This window comes from Tympanuchus pallidicinctus, unplaced genomic scaffold, assembly GCF_026119805.1.
Source record: "Tympanuchus pallidicinctus isolate F22 unplaced genomic scaffold, pur_lepc_1.0 scaffold2, whole genome shotgun sequence".
Lineage (NCBI taxonomy): Eukaryota > Metazoa > Chordata > Aves > Galliformes > Phasianidae > Tympanuchus > Tympanuchus pallidicinctus.
The window spans coordinates 46,524,400-46,547,200 of record NW_026294721.1 but is presented as its reverse complement, the minus strand read 5'-3'; the positions used below and the strand labels follow the sequence as shown (position 1 = coordinate 46,547,200).

Below are 22,801 nucleotides of genomic sequence, written 5' to 3'. Positions count from 1 at the left end.
AATTTCCAGTGAAGCAAGTAAATTAAGATAAGTGAAAAGCTTTTTGAAGGTCTTCTGGCAAAGTGGCTATTATGGAGCTGTTGCTTCTCTTTTCTGCCTATTTAATTAAAGCAATGCCTAGAACAGATGAGCTCTGTGGCTGAACCTTAGAGCAAACCTCATTTTTGGACATCGGAGATCCACCTAACACTTTTTTTTTTTTTTAATATTAGATTTAATATGTTCATTTTTACACTTGTGCTTGGTATTTTATAAATCATCAGTAACTTTCAATAAAAATTGAAGAACTGGGGAAGGGGTGATAATTACGTACAAAAGTCCAACAGTATAAAGTATGCTTCCTTGCCGTGCTACCTCTAATTGTAAAACCATTCTTCATTTGCACAGCATGCTGCAAAGAGCTCAGGAAATGTATTTAATCTACTTAATAACTGGAGGTTATTAAATATTACTATCACCATTTAATTTGATTGGAAAAGAAGTGAATTACTATTGATGTCATGGGGGGGTGGTAAGGGGATTAGAATGCAAAATGTACCTAACATTGAAGTAGTATGTCCAAGATAGAGCCGTTTCTAATTAAGGCTGAGCTTTGACACAGTGCTGCTAAAAATATAGGGTTTTGCTGTCTCTACTTCTGTAAATGACCATCTTCTTTGTTTCCAAAGAAAATTTCCTATCTGTCCTTCACTCAAGACCACCACCACCATTAATCAACACTGAAAACATTTGTGCAAGTAGTTGGTTCCGTCCAGCTCTGCTATAGTACTTGTAAGTCCGTGTACAAACAAAACAAATTATAACTCTTTTTATCATGTAAGAGCTTCTTTAGTCAATGCAAGAGAGAACTGTTAACAGATATCACAGAAAAACACTTTTGCAAATAAAACTACCCCAAAACATAGAAGACGGAGGAAAAAAATTGGTTTACATAAACTAAATCAAGAAAGAACTTCAGTCCTACTTGGTGATTGAAATACAAATGCTGGACTGCCTGCCATTTTATGACAAGAAACTGAATATCTGCTAGCATGCTTAAAGAATGGAGGTAAAAGTTACTTCTGTTTAGTTTAAAACATCTGATGATAAACATAATATTCTTATTCTTTATATAATTAAGGAAAGCAGCATTAAATGAGTTTTATCTGTACCTTAATCTTTACTGTTAATGCATTTAAAATTATCTCAGAATGTTTTTTTTTTTAATTTATTTTAATAGAATGACTGTGGAACAATGTCCTTTTGAGGAAAACATGGCCTAGCAAAGACAAAAGCACCTTAAAATGTATTTTAGCATTTAAACATCATCCAGAATCCTGTATTGAACTCTCTAAAAGTCTTGTGTGGAGAATTTCTTAAAAGTAAACATTATACAGGCTGAATGCGCAGCTGCTTCAAGTGTGATGAACAGAAAGTCTGAGGACAGATGTACTATTTATGTCTCTAAACAACTTCATTCCAGAAGCAGAGTGGCTGCCCCCAAAAGGCCTAAACCTTAAGGTTGAGTGAGTTCTGGGCATTGCTGCTCAAGCATCGTTAGCCTGTCTTGAGTAAGGCACCGAAACTACATAATTTCTAGCACTTTCGAGAGATGTACTATACAAGCAGAGATTCTTCCTTTAACACTTCCTACCATCATCTTTTTACTGGATTAATTAATATTTAAATGATACTAAACTTCATAATTCTGATACAAAATATGTTTAGTTTCTAAATCTTTGTGTGCAGTTATTGGCCTATAATTTCTTTAAAGTAAAACCACAGTATTAAATGTAAAACCACAGTTAGACAGACCAAAAATTTTTGAGAAACTGGCTAAAGGAATAAATGTTAATAATAAAAAACTCCTTTCAGTGAATCAAAAGGAAAAAGCCTTTCAAAGAGATGTTGGGGCATGGGATAATCTTGATATAAAAAGGACCTGTCAAGGAAAATCCAGATCATTTCAAAAAGCAAAGCAAATTCCTGGCACTGGTATTCATTACAGAGAAGACAATAGACTAACATCATGTTTTATTGGAGATGAGTCTGAAGAACTATTTCCAACTGAAACATAAGCAGAAGAGATTTGTTCTGAAGTGGTAAATTAAGGAAGAAAAATTTTCAGGACTTAAATGATGTTTCAGGAGTGCCAGAAGTACTCAGATTGGAACATCCCGTACTGGTAAATGGTATGTATTAGCTATTGGTTAAGCTGGCTTTGATACTAAAGGGATATGACATAGATCTTTGATATCCCACCAGCTAGTAATCTAGGCTTTTATCTTAAGACTGTCTTTACCTAAGCCTAGATAAACTGATGGAGAACATATTTTAATATGATACATAGATATGATTCTTTGGGGAAGAGTCAGCAAGTTTTGCAGATGTAGGCATGACTTGCAAGTCCAGTACAGCTCTTTTAAAGAATAATTTACCACTTGGATCATAGTAAACCTATCTCATAGGCTGTAGCTGGACTGTCAATCTCCTTTGTCAGATGTTCTTACAGAAGTTATTTCCTTACAGAGAACAAGGGAAGGTCTTTTCGTGTAGTGACAACTGGGCAATAACAACTCAAATGATAAGAAACAAAGAGTGGACAGATTTTCCTGGGAAAAGAGTTGGAAATATTCTCCCTCCAGGATCTGTATTCAGCCCTATCCTAGCAGTGTGGCTGGGAAGATGGTCAAGTACAAGTGTGACAGGTTGCAGGTGACAGTTATTATTTTAGAAACCTACGTGGATGTTTTTTTCTTCTGCAACTTGATCCAGCAAAGTGTGTTGGACTCTATGATCTCCAAAGCTCCCTTCCAACCTCTGCAATTCTGTGATTTTATGATTTCATCTAGTATCAATTAAAAATTTAAGATGCAACAATTTGGTCCTAAGTTTGAATCCTGTATTTCCAAGAGCCCTAGTCAAAATTCAAAAAAAGTCAAAATTATAGAAGGATGAGAATGATTTCAGTAGTGCTGTTGAAATGTCAGCGTGCAACAGTACAAAGTCAATTTTCTGCAGCAGTTTAAACAATGTTACAGGTAACTTTTCATATTCTTTAAACAAACATAGTGTTTTGTTTTGTTACAGATTGTACTCAATGCAGAAACCATAGTAGAATTTATGGTGAGGTGGGAAAACATAATATCATGAATCTAACAAAAATGTTTAGGTAGATCAATTCATAATATAAGGAAGAAGTAAAGAATGAAGTGTGGTTTTTTTTTTTTCTTTTGATTAAAAACATGTTTTCTAACAAACTTTAAAACTGCCTAGACAGCCATACAAAATGTTAATGGGTTTTTTATTTCTTCTTCTGTTTCTATTTCTTCTTCTATTTTCTATTTGCTTCTATTTCTTCAGAGAAGTAAATAAGACAAGCTAACAGTCACTGTTCTCAAGGGGACAGCTAGCTAGATAATCACAATGGATTTTTTTTCCCCCATTTCCTACAGAACTTCTTAAGTGATGAAAATGTTCACTAACATTTATTGAGACCAAATGCAGACAGTGATGTATTAGGTCCTATCCTGTAGCCAAGAAGCAAATAAAAATTCTGCATGAGTAAAGAGAGGATTTAATCTGAAAAGAAAAAGAAAAATCCAACAAAAAAATGTGAAGCTGACAAAGCTTTCCCTTTGCCTACCTTATCCTCAGGGTGTGCCACAGGTGCTTCACCAAGAGCACTGTTCCCAGTCTCTTTCTCACAGCTTCTCACCAAGTGCAAGCCAGCCAAAGGAGGAGGGAAATCATTCACAGCAGTTCCTGCCAGCTTTCACATTTAGCACCAGCATCTTAACATTTAGGGCTTCTGCAAAACCTGACTAAGAGGAGAATCTCCTGTTGGCAGCTAAAGTCAGGCGTATAAAATCTGTCTTTATACTTTACCTTCAGACACAACAGTATATGCTGCAGCTGAGGGCAATTCACATCACATTAAATATTCATTATGCAACATTATAACTCCTGGCCTTCACAAGACTTGTCCCATGGATAGGTCTATCTCGTTAATTTCATTCTTACTAGAACAAATTGAATAAGACATAATTTCTTTCTGATATTAACTTATAGCTCTGCCCCTCAATGAGGATTCTTAGCAATGTCCGTGTGTGATGGACAAACACCACTACAGCGTCTTGTTGTCCTGGGTGACACATCTGGGAAAACTGGTGTACAAACTGAAGCTACTTGTGCATACAGACCTGCTTGGTGCACTGCTAGTTTTAATCCCTTTTTTGGGTTATATCAGTTTAACACTGTCTTGGCGAAATACTTTCATAGCCAAAGAAATGGGAAAAAAATGATGTGCAGAGAGTAATGTGCTCATTTCTAGCTGGATTTATATGAAACCATACAGATTGCTATGTTATGTCTACTGACACCATAGGAATAAGATAAAAATACACTCCAGCTGTCTGATAAATTCAGGGCCAAAGTCTCTCCTATTCACACACAAATGACTTCCACTGAGGTTAATGGGACTAGGGTGCTTACAGTATAGGGTCCCTAATTGTTTCTTGGCTGACTAGCTCTTGATATCAATACACATACAGACAGTATTAAAATAGATGTGTTATATCAGTATGATCAGCTAGACGATAAACAAAACCCTGCTGTTAGCTCTGACAGGAGAAACAGATTTTAGAGTGCAATCAAGACAAGGAATTGTTAGAAATATAATAATTGCATGTAACTCCTTGCTGAATTACTGAACTTCAGGATCAAGCATCATATGTTTTTATGGGCTATAAGCCAGCAATCAGGTAGCAAGACAGAAAACTCCTATGAAAAAGCTCTATATGGATTTTGACTTTAGGATGAGAGTAATTTTTTTGTGTTGTCTAAAGTATTTTTTTGATTGCCTTTGCTTTTTGTTCTGAAGTTAACAGCTATGAATACCTATGAATGTCAACATATTGCTAGTTAAAAATAACACACAGCTTAGAAAAAGAGATCGCAATGTTATAATGAACTGGATGATTTTTATAGGGTGAATTCTGTAAAAGCTTCTAGATCACTGGAGAAAGATGACAGTGTATTACTACAATAAACTCTAAACTTTCTAGACGACATGTGGTACAATTATTAAAAAAAATCAAAAGAAGAGGATATGATGAAATACTGCAAGTGACTGATAATTTCAAATAATACTGAAGTCAGACTAGACTTTTCCTAGGCATGAACTGTCTTCAATTTATAATTCAGCATTTAAAGAATTTGGGAATTTTGTATGAGGTCACATTTTATCCTTGCAATGAAAACCATAAATGCAGATTGCTCAATTTTTCTCATAACTAAAGAGAAAAGTTTCAGGAAATTGTAACAGTGATATCTGTGAAAGAAAATAGCCAGTGTTGTTTATTGCAATCATTTAATTGCCTGCAGAAATCTCTTCACTTACAGCAAGATTTCTTTCTTTTTGATAGGTTTCTTTTTGTCTCTCTTCTTTTCCTTTCAACTTTTAAAAATTATTTTCAGAGTTTTCCTTGAAAGGCAGATGTAGAATACCTATGTCAAGCTATTGCAGAATTGTTACAGCAGATCAGCCAAGTCTGCTTTTCCCTGAGGAAATACTAATTTTTGGCTAGATTTGTTTGGAATTACGATCAATCTAGGCTTTATACTACTTTTTCCCCCTAGTTCCAGGCTACGACCTCATTAGAGTTTATCATATGAAATCAGAAATATATGAATGTTGAGCAATAGCTCTGGCATCCAAATCTATGAAAATCATCTGTTAGTCTTCTGATATCCTCCTGCAGATTGCTCAGACGCTCTCACAGATGTCATTCTTTATGTCAGGATATGCACATCAGTTTATTTTCCGACTTTATTTTAAAGTCCAGATTTCTCAGATCTCTCACTGCATCCTGTTTCGATAAATGGAAATAGTCTGTCAGTTCAGTGGTCTCAGTTTCTTCCACTTCCTCACTCATCACCAAATGTGAGATGCTGAGCTAGCACCAGGTCTCTAATGCATGGCTGTTCTGCAGCTGCTTCCTTCCTGTGGATGAGGGCTGCTGCTCTGCTCTGCTCTGCTGAGAGGGTGAATCCCTTCTCCTCTGAGCAGAGTTTTGAGGATGTGCTGTCTCTTCTGCAGGAAGAGATGTGAGCCTGGATTCCTTGGATCCCATGTATTTAGGTGAGAAGGGCTTTAGAAAGTCTGTCCGGGCAGCCAGGGATGGAGCAACCACTCTGGCTACAAGCACTCTGCTGCAGCTGCCAGCGTGGCACTTCTCACTCTGCCAGTGGAGGAACAATGTCTAAAACAACTAAGTTTATTTTTTTTAATGCTTTGGGAGTGCCAGAATCATTCCTTCTTTCACATTCTATTAGGTTCTGATGTGCTAACACCTCTACACAGGAACAGTGAAAATGATTTCAGGAGGATTATTATAGTTGGTCAAGGAATTAGAGTCTTAAACCTATAGGGAATTCCTCCAAAACTTTGAAAGGACTTGGTCATACCCTACAAACACAGCCACACTAATGCCTGTACTGCCCTCAGAACAAATAATGGAAGGAACAAATAAAAATTCTGTGTTGAGAGAAAGCCTGAAAAGTAAATTTTCCCTAATCTGGAAGGGAAGATGTTGGTTTCAGTCCTACAGTTCTCAACAAACAACATTTCCATGGAAGTGATGAGAGAAAATCTTGTTCTGCCTTCAGAAGGCATCTGAATTGGATGGAATTTATTTGTGTCAGAAAAACAAACCAGTGAACTTATAGATTATATGTCCTACAGAGCAGGATTCACCTTGCAGAAATTTAAGAAAGATGAATGAAGTGTTTTAGCCGAGGTCTTTCTCATGATACAAAGATAGCTATGAGTCCTAGGGAAAAAGACTGATTGGAAGACTAGTGGAGAAGTTAAGCTTTCTGAAGAGTAGTTGCTAGCTAGGTCTATTCTGGGTATCTGATGTTTGACTTACAGAATACAAAAGACTAGGGAAGTTCAGTTAATATGTAAGTTGATTTTTTCAAGTGTTACAGAAGTCTAGTGACTTCCAAATGCTGACCTCCAAGAAAATAGTGGGATAGAATAATCCCATGTTTTAATTAGCATCTCTAACAGGTGAAACACATCCAACTTGCTGCTAGAAACGCATATGCATCTGAAAAAATAATTTTTGATGGTGGTGGGAAAATGTAGTCAAGCCCAAACTTTTTTTTTTATTTACTCATTTTCGTAAAATAATATTTAGTAAGGGTGAATGCCATAGCAATATTTGGTCCAATTTATGTGGTTACCAAGTGGACTGGAAAAAAAAAGGAAAACTGTAGCATAACTGTGTTAGAGTTGTAGTTCTCGGTGTACAGAGGCAAAAAATGTAAATATTAAATAACATGCAAATATTCTGGTTTTCCCTTTGTTTCCTTTTCAAACAATTTCTTGCAATGAACAAAACCACCAGTTTCAGTGAGCTTGGCTGATCTATGATTGGACAAGTTTGGAAGAATTTTACCATTTCTAACGTAGTTCTGATTGGTGTGCTGAAAAAGTACTGGGCTGATTTCTTCAGAGAGATCAAGAATCAGACATGGGAACTACACGAATAACAAACAAAATCAGAAGAACAATATCTGTCATAATCAAAGAACAGAATCACAGCTTGAAGGTCATATCTGTTTTCAAGACAGATTTTAGAGGCCAACAACACTGAGGCTGTAACGATGCTAGAGAAAAAGGGTTTGTTGCTTGTGAAGGGACTTATTTCTCATTTTTCATTTCTGTTTGTAATCACTGTCATCTTTGTTTCTTATGCTTTGGATAAAAAAGGTGACTTTTATATTTATTAGAACTGGGTTTCAATAAACATTATGCAATATGGTAGACCAGAGAATGATTTATTGATAATTTGTCACATATATTTATGGAAGTGTAGACCCTGGAGCCCTAGAGCTGGTAAATCATATTATGCAGCTACAAATGTTTTTTTTATTCTTTGCTGCCAAAAGTGCACCATGTAAACTGATTGCCTCACCAAACCCCTGGGGCCTGATAATGATGCACTTGCTAATACACAGGGAGGAGGGGTGAGGAGAAGACAACTAATTATAAGTTTATTTTTGTTTCAATATGTTTGCCATTTGATCTAGAGTTCCATAAACAATAGATTGATGAAATATAATTAGGAGGAAGATTACAGTTTAATGAGGCAAAAGATTGGGAAAGAATGTAAATGGAGCAGTAGGCTCTGCGGAGTTTTTAGCTGTTTATTATTGTACAGCTGTAAGGCACTTTCACACAGTTCCCAGATGGAAGCAGCTGTTAGCTCTTCGTTATTAGGAAAAAAGAGCTTCATAGTTCATTTTTATCCACTTGTTCCAGAGCAGTTACGTTCACTACAGCACTTCACCGAGTTGCAACTCTCAGCTATGCTCAGCCAGTCAGGATGGGCACCCTGTCTTCATTTGCCATTTCGCCATTCGCTTATCTCATCTGGCAACCTCTCAAGCAACAAGCTGTTCCTCTCCTTGTAATATGTTTATCTCCCCCAGTGATGTCAGCAAAAGTCAGCAAATCTAATATTCATGCTCCAACAGATTTGGTGGTGCTCTTTGTTTATAAGAAAGGGCTCTATATCACTCCTGCAGCTGCTTCCTCTTCACCAAGCTTTGTTTTTATACGGTACTCTTCAGATAGGGAGCTACACAAAGCATGTGCCCATCTGACTTAACAGTGCTTTCATTGCTTTTTTTTTTAAATAGAAAAAACAATCACATTTCTTTTCTTCCACATCATACTGTGAGATCCTAAGTTTCCTTTCCTGCTTGTCAAGATCTCATACAAGAGACAGCACACAAAAGGCAGCGCCTCTTTAAGAAGCAATCACTGGGAAAGAAAAAAGTAGGCACAATTTCAAGAATGAAGACTAGAGTAACATTTATCTTGCAGCACTCAAACAATTCCATATTACAGGCCGAGATATCCCCTGTGCTGCACCCTGCACAGGCATTTGCACTGGTGCAGAGAGCAAATCTTCAGCTTCAGACTGGTTGCATGGTATGTTTGGTGCCAAGGTTTCCCACACAGTACAGAGAATCTGGGAGTTTGGTGCATGCATGCTTCATGCTTCTTATTTCACAGCAGGTGAAGCAATCTCAAATACATAAAGGTACTTTCTGTAACTTTATAATTCTACAGTACTTACTGAGTGATAATCCTGGCAGTAAGAGGAGACCAGGGTCTTTCAATCTATTCAAGGCTTGCTCTAGGTGTGATGTTCCTGAAAAATTTCTCAGTCTGTGTGAGACACATTTTTCTCCATTTGTTTCTATTTCAAGACTATATTTTTTACCTTTTTTTTTTTTTTTTTTTGGGCTACATTATCATTCATTTAAGTTTTAGACAAGAAGATTACTACAATCCCACAACTTATTTATATAGTATAGGATAAATCTGTGGATCTGGATTTAGCCAAGTGGCAATGGTGGAACTGTCCTTCCCACTCATATTCAAAAGTTTGATTCAGAATCTCCACTTGTTTATAGATATATTTTTTTAATTAAATAAAAGTGTTTATTTAAACACTGAGTAAAATTCTGGCCTCTTTGAAACCAAAAGCTATTTTGCTATTGACTTCCAAAAGACAATTTATTTCACAGTAACCAAAACATCTTTCAATCTCAATATACATTCTACACATTTAAGTTAATATTTAGGAAAAGCTCAGAGTAGAACTCTGTTCTGATCACACACACACACACACACGCACGCACAAAAGGTATAAGAAAAATCAGTGTAACTTATTTTTTTTTCAGTAGTTCTCCCACTATCAGCAGGCCACCCACATGCCTAATCTAGAAGAACCACCTCTAGGCTATGAGAAAAGCTGTTCAGTCTCTGTGCCCCTGCAAAGCTTGGCTATTTTGCTGACAAGGATGTCGGTTAAAGCCAATTATGGTGGAGTTTTATGGTCCAAACAGCTGTCCAGTTGGAGTTGGACTTAGACCACCAAGTTATTTCATGTGCCACAGACAGGCTTCTGATTGGATAATGAAGGCTGCTTATATATTTTTATGAATAGAAGTGGAAGGTTTAATTTGCTTTTGTTTGTGGGGTCTTATTTATTGCTCGAAAGTGTTTGGATGCCTGCTGGGTATTTGTGAAGTAGAGCTACAAAAGCTGCACATATTTTAGTTCTGGAGTAGAAGCACAGTATTGTGGTTAACACTAACCAAAGCAGAAAAATTGAATACCATTGAAGCAAGATGTGAAAGCTATAACCAAGGCTGTAGAGTAAAACCAAAAACCCCCTCCCCTAAGAAACCCAACTAGTATTTATGTTTGCACTGTATGCATATACGTATTCATATATTTAATACTAAGCAAGTATTTATACTTAGAAGTTTACCTCCCATACAGAAGGAGACTACTTCAAATTACAGCACTTAAAAGGACTTCCTTACCTGCTCTTTAATGCCTGTTTTCTCTTGCTTGATTAGTTCATGCACCTAGAGCACTTCGCCATGTGTAATTTTTACTGTTTCCCCTTTTGAGCAAGTCCATTTCTTCATCCTGTTTTTTAATGCAAAGTCCTTACATGGCAAATTAGGAAGGAAAAGAACTTTTAGCTTTCAAAGCCATATCTTAAAAAAAGAAAAAAAAAAAAAAAAAGAAAGAAAAAAGCAACAGAAAGATTGCAAGCATTAGAAACAGAAATAGAGGGCTAAGATATCTTGAAACTATTTGTCATTCCTGAAAACCCACTTCCACTTAGTCTTAAAGTCACTGGCACGATTTTAAGATGGTAACCCAAAAGTTCCCATGTTCATGGATCACGCGTATTTCTCACTGTACTAATGCATCTATCACAAACCATTTACAGTATCACCAGTATTCTCATTTTTATCTCTTTTTATAAAGCACATTAGTTGTTCATAGCACAGAATTAACGTTCCCAGATTTTATATTCACCATATATGTCTGAACTTCATTACAAGCAACCAGAAAACGTAATGTAGAATCAATGCTTTCTTTCTCTCAAACGACACATTTACTCAGCATCTCTTCCTGCTGTCTCACTGCATCTTTTACTTACATTTTTTCCCCTTCAGATGGCTTTCTTTCTCCACCTTTTGTATCTTTCTTCTTTCCTGTAAATAACTCATATCTTCTAACTCATTCTTGCCTTGCCTGCCTGCAGTTTTCACATCCCAAAGTTGTCATCATTTCAATATTATATTATTTACCTCTAATTCCCCCAGTGTCCTTCCTTTCTTACTCCATGTTTTTCTGTTCTGTTCCTTTCAGCCCCTAATGTTCTGCAAGCCAGCTGTTTAGTCTTGTCTCAAAATTTTCCTGTCTTCATAATTATTCCTGTCTTACCATCAAATAGGGCTTTGATACTTTTGGTTCTTCCCTCAGCTTCCTTCTCCTCATCCACCTCAAATCTTGCTCCATTACTTAAGCTTTCACAGATTCCCCAAACATACCAGCATTCTCTTTTTGTACTCACTCAATCAGCTGCTTTCTCAAACTATTTTCAAATGTTAGCCTTTCTCTAAATAACTACCACATTTTCATTTTAGCTCCTAATTTACTTGTAAAATCAGCAAAAAAAAAAAAAGATCCTCTAAAAGTATAGTTTCAGTCTTGGCAGCACATTTTAGAACAAGGGCCTGTATTTCACAGCTTGGATCTTTAATGAGCCCTGCATTGTTATTTTTCTTTCTATGAAAAAAGTTGGCTTTCCATATGAAGAAGCACTAACTTTTTAAGGGCCCAGAAAATTAAATAAATTTATCTGCCTAATTTCCTCAGTTGTATTTCTTTTTCATCTTCCAGTGGTCTAGCATACTAAGAAGTACATATTTTTCTATAATGGGCTCTAAGCAGTCTCTAAATCAAAACAGGTATATCTAAGAAATAAAATCCTTATGTATTTCTAAAAACTTCCCTCCCTTTTTGTATCTTATGATCAACAATAACTGACATCTATGACCAAGATTTTTGTGATTACAAGCAAATATGTCAGATGAAACTAATAATGATTACAATGCCAAATTATTCTTACATTCAAATAAGAAGAGCTGTGTTAAGAAGCACAGAGAAAGATTAAGCCTACAAATCTTTTTCTCTGAGTTCAGTTACTGCAAGATGGGAATCATCGCATGTATCCTAAAAAAAAAAAAATTTTGTCTCCAAGATACTGCCTGGCTGGATATAGGTTTTAAGACTATCTAGCTTATTTAGTGTATAGTATACTATAATAGAGTCCAACTCTATTGTAAGATCCTGGCAAGACCATTAAAGACATTTCAGACCTAATATGTCCTCCTCCGGAGTTCCTAGCTGTAAAGACCACAATTAAAATTGAAGCTGCCACTCTCTATTTCCTCCTGATTCGACCAGAAAGTAATCCTCCTATGCAGGTAGTTGTAATCATATGAAAAAAGTGTCTGTGAAACCTGTAGGCTTATAGTGAAGTTATCAGAATTTTCCGAAAACTAAGCAGGAGGAAGTTTTCCACTCTAAAATTGTCACTAGAGTTTTTTGTGGGTTTTGTGTGCTTGAACTAATACTGATGTGTGACAGTATCACCTGTAAGGCCTGGATCAGCCTCATATGTCTTTGAAAAGGAAGGAATAAAAGAGAACACAAAGGAGAGTTCCAGGGTTTTCCTTGTAAACAAACCTCCTTCTCCCTCCTCCTTCCAAAAAAACCCACCAAACCCAAAAGATAAAAAAAAAAAGAAAAAAAGAAAAAAAGAAAAAAAGAAAAAAAGAAAAAAAGAAAAAAAGAAAAAAAGAAAAAAAGAAAAAAAGAAAAAAAGAAAAAAAGAAAAAAAGAAAAACAAGAAACAACAACAACAACACACACACACACACACACACAGACACACACACACACAAATCATCAGAGACCAGAACAGATTTTAACTTTTAAAGACCTTAATAAGACTTACACAGCAGCTCTATTTGTCTAAGCATTTCAGGTGTACACCAAAATACTCTGAGCATCCACTTCACCTGCTAACATACACCACACTTCTGTAAGATGATAAAAAAAAAAACTAGCAAATCACTATAAAATGACTACGAGTAAGGACACACTAGTTTTAAAGCTCACGAAATGTGGAGACTTCTACATGTGCCTGAATATCTGCCACTTGGCCTCAAGGCCATTCCAAGTCCCAAAGTAAGCTGATATTTACCACCTCATAAAAAAGATGTGTACACCTAAGTAGGGGAAAAAGAGTGACGTTCGTTGGTGGTTTATATAGAGGATCACATTACCTTTCTTAAAAGTAAGAGAAGAAAGATCATCATCTCTGTGCTTGGGGTGAGAAGATGGAGAAAGGATGGCTCTTGCAGAAAACTTTGCTTTGGAGAAGACCTTAATAAAAAAAGGTAGAATGTAGACTTGCACAATGAGTAAGCAACCTGATTTATAAAACCCTTCCCTGAGGCGTTAAGGAAACACAAAAAATTACATTTGATTTCATTCTGAATTAAAGGATTTACAGTAGATTCTTAAGAAGAGTTAGTGCTATTCTGCATTTACCCTCCAGGTATCTGGTGGCTGTTTGGCTATATCTGCCAAGAAAGATTGTGAAGTTCTCTGAATATTCCCAGATGCACATAGCAATTATGCCTGTTTGAAGGCCAAATAAGAAGGCTACAAGCTGCATAGTCTGCTCTGCTCTGCTTTGTTCTTCTCAAATGAATATGATTTTAAACCTAAATACTGAAATAACACTGAATATTTAAAAGATATTTAGTGAGTTTTTCCACAGTGCCTGTTTGTTTTCCATTCCCCCATGACATCTCACAACTCTAAGTGCTCAATGACAGCCTGTAGAGGTTTCGCCATAATCCACCTTTATCCATTAACAGACACTCAATCACTAAAGTGCTTACTAGACTAAACATATTTATCCAACCAAATCACACTTTACAATGCAAAACTGCCAATCAGACCCCAGCTATTAACAAGGAACTGCTTTAAGGGGATTTTGGTGTTTGTGCTGTGAAGAGCATGCTTACCTCCAACAAACCACTAAACCAAATTAACATAGCTGTATCCTCATAAAAGAAACCAGATATCCTGTTGTGAAAATAGAAAGCTTGGTAGGACAGGGCTCCTTTGATGCCTAACAGTGTGGCAGACGGAGGCTTCAGACTACAAATCTGCTTACCACAGGCTCATTACAAAACCCAAGCATTAAGCTTTTGCTAACTTTAAAAGCAAAATAAAAATGTATCATTTGGGTAACTCAGTAAGTCATCAACTTACTAAGTTACTGTTATAATTGCAGTAAGTGCTGTAATTGTTGGATAAGGCTCCTTAATTCTAATTGCTCCTTTGTCCAAGATCATGTTGTAAAAATGCTTGCATTAGCCAAAATAAAATCCAAGAGACACAAATGTGGTAGTAATAATAATTCTTTTTATTAGCCTGGCAAAGAGGAAGAGAACAAAGCTTTAAAAAGACTTCAAAGTTCTGACCAAGAGAAAAAAAATCTAAAATCGGAGAAACATGCATACACTCTGCCCTTTTATTAGACTCATACAAACTAAGTGCCATCACCACAACTTAGAGCTTGACAGCATTTCTTTCCCAGACAGCAGGAAAAGTTACACCATCCATGTTGCAGGGCTAATTTAAGTTCTCTGTCAAAAACTACATAAACCAGTCCTGTATATTCTCACTAGGAGGCCCTAATAGTTTTAGACTTATTGGTATTATACCTCCTTTAAATCCCAATATTTTAAAACTGATTTTGACATTTGCTGAGGCTTGGTGCAATTTCCCTCCGTTTAGCTACAGCAAAAAGAAAGTTGAAGTTCTGAACTCTGAAATGATTTGTTCATGAAAATTTACCTTTTTTAAGACATGCCTGTCAATTTTAAAATGCATACGTGTACTTCTCCACTTTTAGATATCTTTAGCTCTGTGGTTGAAATATGTATTTCCAGTCCTTCACTGCTTATCAAAAATAATGAGCACTTTCTTTTTTACTAGCTTTTATAAACACTTCTGGGGAAAATTTTATGAGCAGCTAAAACAAGTTTTACTTCTTGGAGAGAATGCTTCATGCCGGAATGATATTCAAAACGAGTAAACCACAACATGAACAGATTTTCCAAAAAATTGCTAGAGGAGGCTTTGTAAGTTGGAGCTGGAAACATATAAAGTACAAATTAAGTTGTCATGTAACAGAATAGTATACTTTTATATGCTTGACTGAGACGTTATGATCCATCATATTACGCATCCCTCTCCAGTATATCTTCAGTTTACATGTGTTCTGAACAATTATGAATAAAAAATGTAAATTGAAGTTATTTCAGATTTGTGCATATGAATTTCAATGCTTTTTTTTTTTTTAATATGGAAGAAACTGATGCAGGTTTTCAATACCTGATTATACCTCTTACAGAAAGGGAAACACATCACAATGACGCTTGAAGAACAAGAGTAAATGAACAAGTTCCTAAAAACAAGTGCTAAAAAATTACTAATGTCAGAATGACTTTTCTACTGAATAACAAAGAAGCAATTTTAATAGCTACAATGCTGCCATGGAATATGAATTTGTCGGTGTTCCACTTTTATATTTTTAATTGGTGTTTTGTTTGCTTTGAAAGACAGCACGTGTAGCATACTGAAACTTTTCATCAGAATGTGAAGAACAGTACAAACAGTGGAACAAAAAATATTTCATTATTTCATAGCTTTGTTACTTAAGTAATATGCACAGACACATCATTAAGGCATTTTTCTTGAATCCTTATTCTAGCATGTTATGTTCAGGTGCTAAATACATCAGTGAACCTTAAGCAAACTTTGTATGCACACAGGGAAGGGGAGAGAAGAGATAATCTATTGAATTATGTGATGCAGCTCCATTGATACGCATTAAGGCATACAAGTAGTAAGAGAATGTTCTCCATAGCTTCTGTCCTAAGTATCACACCCTGCTGTTTCTTTGTACAAGTACAGTATTATGCGTTTTCACTTGTGATACATGAAAATGTCAAACTTTGCGTTTATTTTCCATTTGTGTCTTTAAACAAACGTAATACATCCAGCGAGATTGCCTACATTTTCCACCATATGGCCAGCACCTCTTGATTTGTCTTTGGGAAATGACATGATTCATTTTTTAAACTTAATCCTCTGAGAAGGCTTTTCCACATGTCACTCAGTATTGATAACTTTTGTGGAATTATATTTGTAGAAAATACAGTTAATAAGTTAGTACATAGTTTGTTAGCTGTCTGTAAACATCTTTGTTTCTTTAGGAATAAATTCCTGCTGTAAAGTACTTGAAGATTAAAACAAAATCACTAAAATCCATGTTATTTCCTTACTGTTATATGACATATTTGTGCTTTGTTATCCACATCCACTGTACTGCTATGAATGTTAGCATAGCATGCTGTTCAGTAATCCTGTACCTCAAGCTTAGGTGATCCTGTTAAGTTTGTTTACTATATTATATATATAGTATTAGTTTATATAGTATAGTATATAGTTTACTATATAGTATATACTAACTATATACTAACTATGAGTATATACTAACTATATAGTATAGTATATCGTTTACTATATTATATATATAGTATACTATATTACTATATGATGTTTCTTTAGACTATTTTAATGCAGCTCTACAATCTGCTGAAAATCTGCAAAGTTATTGCAACTACTCCTTGTGTCCTTAGCCTTTATGTTACCATCAGGCCATTTTGTCTCCCAGTCAGCTGTTTGTAACTGGCCAAAAGAAAATAATACTATCGATCCTTCATTATAGAGAACTAATCTGGGCAAAAAAAGTAGATAACAGGCAGAATATGACATCACTGATCGTGTCGAGTCAGGTTCTTGGGGTTATCAGGTAGGCTCAGAAATATTTCTGCTGGATCACCGCTTTCCCCAGCAAAGCCATTCAGTTATGTTAGTAGATTGTTCTCTGTTCTCCAAATATAGAAGTCATACATTGTCTGGAATGGAGCAGAGTACGAGTACGATGACATATAAACTGGCTTAGGACAAGCCAATAGTTAGACCTGTATGTATCTCTACAAATATCTACAACTGTAGCGACAACTTCATATTGTGTAACCCTATTTCAGGTTTTTTGAAGCAACCCTTCAAAAGATTATACTACTTTCTTGGCAAATATGTGGAACTCCTCCAGTCTGTACATTTGAAAACATTTGAAAAAAAAGAAAGAAAGGTGTTTCCTTAATGAAAGGTAAATATCGTCCCTATCTTATGTTAAATAGCATAATGAATATCTTGTAAATGGGTCAACAGCTCTAGTTAAAATGTTTTGTTAATTAACTAGCTTAAGTACAGCAAAGTACTATCTGTATGAAAAGAGGCTCCAGAAAACAGTGTTACAATAATGGGCAGATAGCATCTTATTAGCTAACTAGAAGAAACATTTCACAGAAAAAAAACTTCAATTTCTGTTTCTTCTTGAATTGAAAGATTAAAGGATGATAAACACTGTATTATCATCAGTACTTTTTAGACAACTGAATCTAAAAAAAGTACCACGTTCCTTCCACAGTTCAATGGAAACGGATGTTAAACAGGACTTCACCTCAGGTGGATGTTACAGGCACATACAGATGGAACGTACTCTCCCTCTATGCTTTAGCTAATCTTTATAGGAAAGTCTTCAAAAAGGAAAACCCAAATCAAAATGAAATGCACATTCCAAGCAGAATACACATAAATGGGGCTTTAAAAAATTAATTTCATTAGCTTTACTCCTCACATTCTGACAGCATGTAAAGTATTCAAGTTTTTATAAGCCCAGTCACAAGACAGTATTATACCAAAATGGAAAAAAAAAAAATTGTAATATCTACATTCTACAACGAGTTTAGTATAATACTGGTAGGTTACTGAGTTGATTTGACTGCCTTTTTTCTTCACAAATAGATACTTTTGTTTCTGTTATATTCTAATTTGCTGATGGTAATAAATACCTCTAACCAATGGTTTCCTACCTACTCCTTTCCTCCTCCATATCTTTTAGAATTTTAGTATTAAAAAATAGTCCCATTTCCTCTTTTAGACACTGATAATTTTCCATGACATTTTAAGTCTCATTTTTTGCTGCTGAGAGTCTACACCAATCTATAATTTCTGTATAGATTTAAAAATGAACATTTATTTACTAATGGGAAATCAAGTGATATTTCTTTAATTAGATTTGCTTGTTCCAGTAAAATATTTATTCAATTGCTTATTTCAAAATTCTTTACTGGAAGGTCAAAGATTAAAAACATTCTCCTGTGCCCTCAAACGCAGCGTAACAGACAACCTTTGTTGTCTTGATTTCCTGCTACTCACTATTTGTCAGACACTGATTACAAGTAACACCCGGAGAAGTTATCTCTACATGGTATGCTTCTAACTCAAATGTCATAACCAGTGAGTCATAATGAGTAAGAGAAATAAGATTACCTTTTAAAATAAGTTACAGTAATCCTTTTCTTAAATGTCATCGCTAACAACTCATTCTTTTGCACAACATGCAACTTTGAAGTAAAACCCACTTAATAATGCACAATGACATGGTATTTCCATGATGAAAAGATGAGTAAATTACCTTTTCCACACGTTTTCATGTGAAAGTTTTTGGAGCTCAAATCTGATTGCTATAAAGACCGAAGTTCACAAGTATCAGTAGAAATACACTGCAATTTATTTTAAGCATTTCTCTTCCTTGCTTTCACAAAATTCCATAGGCAGAGAGGAAGTAAGTCAGACTATAGAAAATTGGAAAGTTTTAAAATAAAATACTGAGCAAAAGAAATGTTCCAGTAGGTGGGGCAATAAAAATGAAAGGCAGGTCCCCCAAGAGTCACAACCAAACAAGATTATAGAGCAGGAAATGGCCAAGATTGGATAAGAGGGAAACAATACCAGAGACACAGGATAAATGGTTCCACAAAGGTGAATGGCAAGGGAATTCTGAACAGGAGATAAAGGACCCATTATCTGAATTTTTTTAATTGACTGATGTTACAGTGGATGTCAAATAGAAAAGAATCCTGTGTAGCTATTAGCCTTTAAATAAGTGTTCTGGGAAAAAGACTCAGAGACAGACAAGTTAACTAACAGTGGTATAGCGTGGATATGAGCCAGAAACAAAAGTTAGGGAACTAACAAGTGCTCCAAGTATGAGAAACTACAAGTATTTATTCATTTACCCATTTACTATACTCAGGAATTCGCATTGCTCTCATCTGCCACCATCTCACACACCCAAGTGGCAGATATGTCCTTGCACCCCCTCATTTGCAATTCAGAGGAATAGTTTTCTTCCACTTCAAGACACGTGAGCATAGCATCCAGGTGGCCCCAGAGCAGCTGCAATACCTGTTCCTGCCATGCTCCCAGGGAGGATCCAGCTCTGCTCTTGCACTGAGGTGCATTCTGGAAAATGCTAATACTTTGCTTAGATAGCTATTTGGAAAAGTTACTGCAGTGGACAAAGGTTATTACTCTTTTTCTTTCATCAGGCAATCTCAAGGAGATTTCTGTGAATTCCTAGCAATTCCTGACAAACTGTATTGACTGAGAGAATCATAGAATCACTGAGGTTGGAAAGGACCTCTAAGATCATCCAGTCCAGCTGTCCACTTATCACCAATATTTCCCACTAAACCATATCCCTCAACACAATGTCTAAACATTTTTTGAACACCTTCAGGGATCCAGAATCCTCAGTCTGCAAAGCCAATGTTTTCATCTCAGAAGTTGGTCTAACTTCCAGGGCATTATTACTCCTGCCTGTTTTGTAGAAGGGCTGATTCAGCAGCTAGAGCAGTAAGTGTGTACATAGAAATAACCTCTGCTGGTGAAGAGTTAGAATTTAACAAGTCAGACTGTTTATCATTATTTCTTTGCAGCTGCTCTAGCTTTTCCTAAGACTTTTTAAATGTTATTTACAAAAATCAGTACACATTTCTTGAATGCTTAACCAGTTCTTTGAAGCCAGGTGTGTCAAAAATTATAAACAATGTTGTAAGTAATGGATAGAGCATATAAAACCTGAAGCTATCAACTCTTCGATAGAATCTCTAAATGCAAGAATTTTCTATTCAAGGTATGCTACGTACTCAGAACAACTTCCAGTCATTATTCCTTTGAAAATTGACATTTTACAACAACTTGTTCCATCTTTATTCCCTTCATTTTTGTAAATGACAGAAGAAAAGCTGTTCATTTTCAAATTGCCTCCTCACAAGCCTTCTTTTGTATGAATTCTACTCTAAAATGGAGAAACATGCACCTTTTAGAACTTAACCATACTCTCTTTTAAGCTAATTCAACTATTATATTATTTTTGAAAAACTGTTCAAAACAGGAAATTTTTTAAACACGCCTAATGTAAGTTTCAATGGATATAGTGCTCATGCAGTGCAATTATCATACTTTCAGTGGAGGGCATAAAAATACCTGAATTGCTTTTCAAAGGGTTTTTTATTTTTATCAAGAGTAGGAAAAAAAGAAGAATACCATGCCATAAAAAAGAAGTTAAACAAATATATTTGAACCTTAAGGCAAATCATTGTAACTAGTTGACATTCAAGACTGAAAATAAAATATTACACAGCTGCATGTAGTATTTTTCTTTAATGTTCAATGTTATGAAGTTTTCATTACTTCTTGATAGCAGGTGAAATCCAGTTTGACGGTTTAAAGCACGTATACTGATCACTGCCCTTCAAGAACTCCCCTAAAATTTCCACAGAGAGATGCTGTTGACTATGAAGAAGACAAAATCTCAACTTGTTTGATTAAAAATGTGGTGTATTTCCTGTTCACTGATAATATTGTGTAAAAAGCGAGTATAAGCATTGATAGTACATACTCCTCTCCCTGGAGTTTTGCATTAGTTTAGATGCCTATTTATCTAAACTAAGAAGGCAAAACAGGCTGTGATGGCCATTCCATGCTGAGAAGAACACTCACCCAACCTTTGGAAGGTATATCTGTTTGATAGAAACTGGATAAAATTCAAAATCATACTGGAATCACGTATCAGAACTTTAGGTCTCTGTCTTCATCTGGCCCTTCACAACTCCTCTCTGCCCAGGTGCACAAAGACTCTGTTTTAACAGGAAAAAAATCTAATTCACCTGCAACCTGTTGTGCAGAGTCTGTTTTCTTACTGCCATGCACGAGTTTGATTCCAGAACTTCATCTGTGAGCTTTCTAATCAATTGATTCTGTGCTAAATATCCTCCTCTGCCTCTAGAGATCTTGTGCTCTTCTAAAGACAGATCATGACTGTGCGCTGAAACAGGGACCTGTCTCCGCAGAAGAGGTACAACTGAGAGCTCAGTGTTGATCTGATTGCTCCAAGAGCCTTAGAAGTAGGGAAGTCACTACAGGGAAGGAAGATCTGGAAAACAGGTCAACCAGCATTGCTGTGAATCCAAAATTTTCACTTACTTACTAATCTAAACTACTTTTTCAGCCTTGCTTGAAAGTAAGCCACGAGTTCTTCCAATTCAGTAACACCCAAAGACCATTCAGAGCATAAGTGCGATACTGTGTTAGGCTGGTAGCCTGCCCAGACTTGTATTCCATTTCAAAAAGCATAAATATGAGATATTTAAAGAGAAGGCCCAAGGCCGCTACTTTGTACAGTCCTTTTTACTTTCACACTCCCAAAATCCATAATTGTTACTTTTGAGATATAAGAGGGTACACCCTTTCCAAGTCATTCTAGAATCCATATACAACCACACTGTCCTCTAAGAAATTTTGTTGAATATTCTTCTCTCATGTGCTTCCACAGCCTCCTTTAAAAATAAGTACCAAAATTTCCCAAAATTTTTGAGGAAAAAAAGAAGTACTTTTAAATCTGTTTTATAATAATGTACTAGTTTCATGAAATGATCTGGTTCTTATCCTAAGGCACTTGCTAGCCAACAGTACATCTCTTAACATTATAAATTAATAACTTTGAGAGCTCCAAGTTTTCTCCATTGTTAATAAGAAAATGATTTGATTAATTCTCCTGCTGCATTTTTATAGAACATATAGTAACTCAACCAGACAATTAAGTTTCTTCAAAAGTTCACTAAGGCAGTAAAACAACTCTGACTCATTGCTGCACTGGCACAATTAATACCAGTCCCAATTATTTTAAATTTTAAACAAATATAAAACATATTTAGAGTTGGAAACCCACTAGTACCAATGAACTTTGCAAAAATTATAGATAAATGTTTCTGATAATATTACCTTAATATTTCAGTGAAGTCATTCAGTGGGTGGGTCTACATGCAATATTTCCTTTTAGGAAGCTCAGGGATTCTGTTTCCATTCCAAATCAGAAGGCTCCCAGCCTATACAGCACTGACTTCTATGACATTTATAGAGACTGAGCATGCTTTATCTTTATGTGATTTATTTTATGACACTTAGCAACAGTTGACATTGAGACTCCAATACCAGAAATAATAATTTGGGATAAGGGATGCAAAGATTTAAAGAGAGAACTTCTAAAGGATGTTTTTGTAGGTGGGAGACCAACTCAACCCAAAGCAGACAGAGACTTTGCAATTCATTGTTAACTCCAGGGAACAAGACATCTAAGATATATGGTACATAGTCAATGAATACAAAGATGCTATAATTATGAAACAAACAAGAGAGTTTGGCAAAGCAGATTATAATAACAAAAAGAGAATAGATAGAAAGCTTACCTGTGACCTGGGCTTGCTGCAAAACTCCAGAGCAGGGATCTCCAGAAGAGATCCTTTCCTCCTGGTAGTCAGCTCTTAAATGGGTCTAGGAGAGGTGGAGCCAGGCTCCACCCCTTCTGTC

At 35.8% G+C, this 22,801-nt stretch overlaps 1 long non-coding RNA gene across 4 annotated transcripts; it reads right to left on the bottom strand.

The window, feature by feature from the left end:
* Positions 1–7,729: 7,729 nt before the first annotated feature.
* Positions 7,730–22,753, bottom strand: LOC128080282 (uncharacterized). 4 transcript variants are annotated; one of them, XR_008206569.1, is made up of 7 exons: positions 22,681–22,753; positions 13,222–13,321; positions 12,000–12,103; positions 11,025–11,079; positions 10,393–10,521; positions 9,131–9,209; positions 7,730–8,815 (listed from the first exon to the last, which is right to left on the bottom strand). It is a non-coding gene; the product is annotated as an uncharacterized LOC128080282 (long non-coding RNA). The 4 variants fall into 4 exon arrangements; XR_008206570.1 differs by lacking the exon at positions 11,025–11,079; XR_008206567.1 differs by lacking the exons at positions 11,025–11,079; positions 12,000–12,103.
* Between the last annotated feature and the right edge of the window lie 48 nt (positions 22,754–22,801).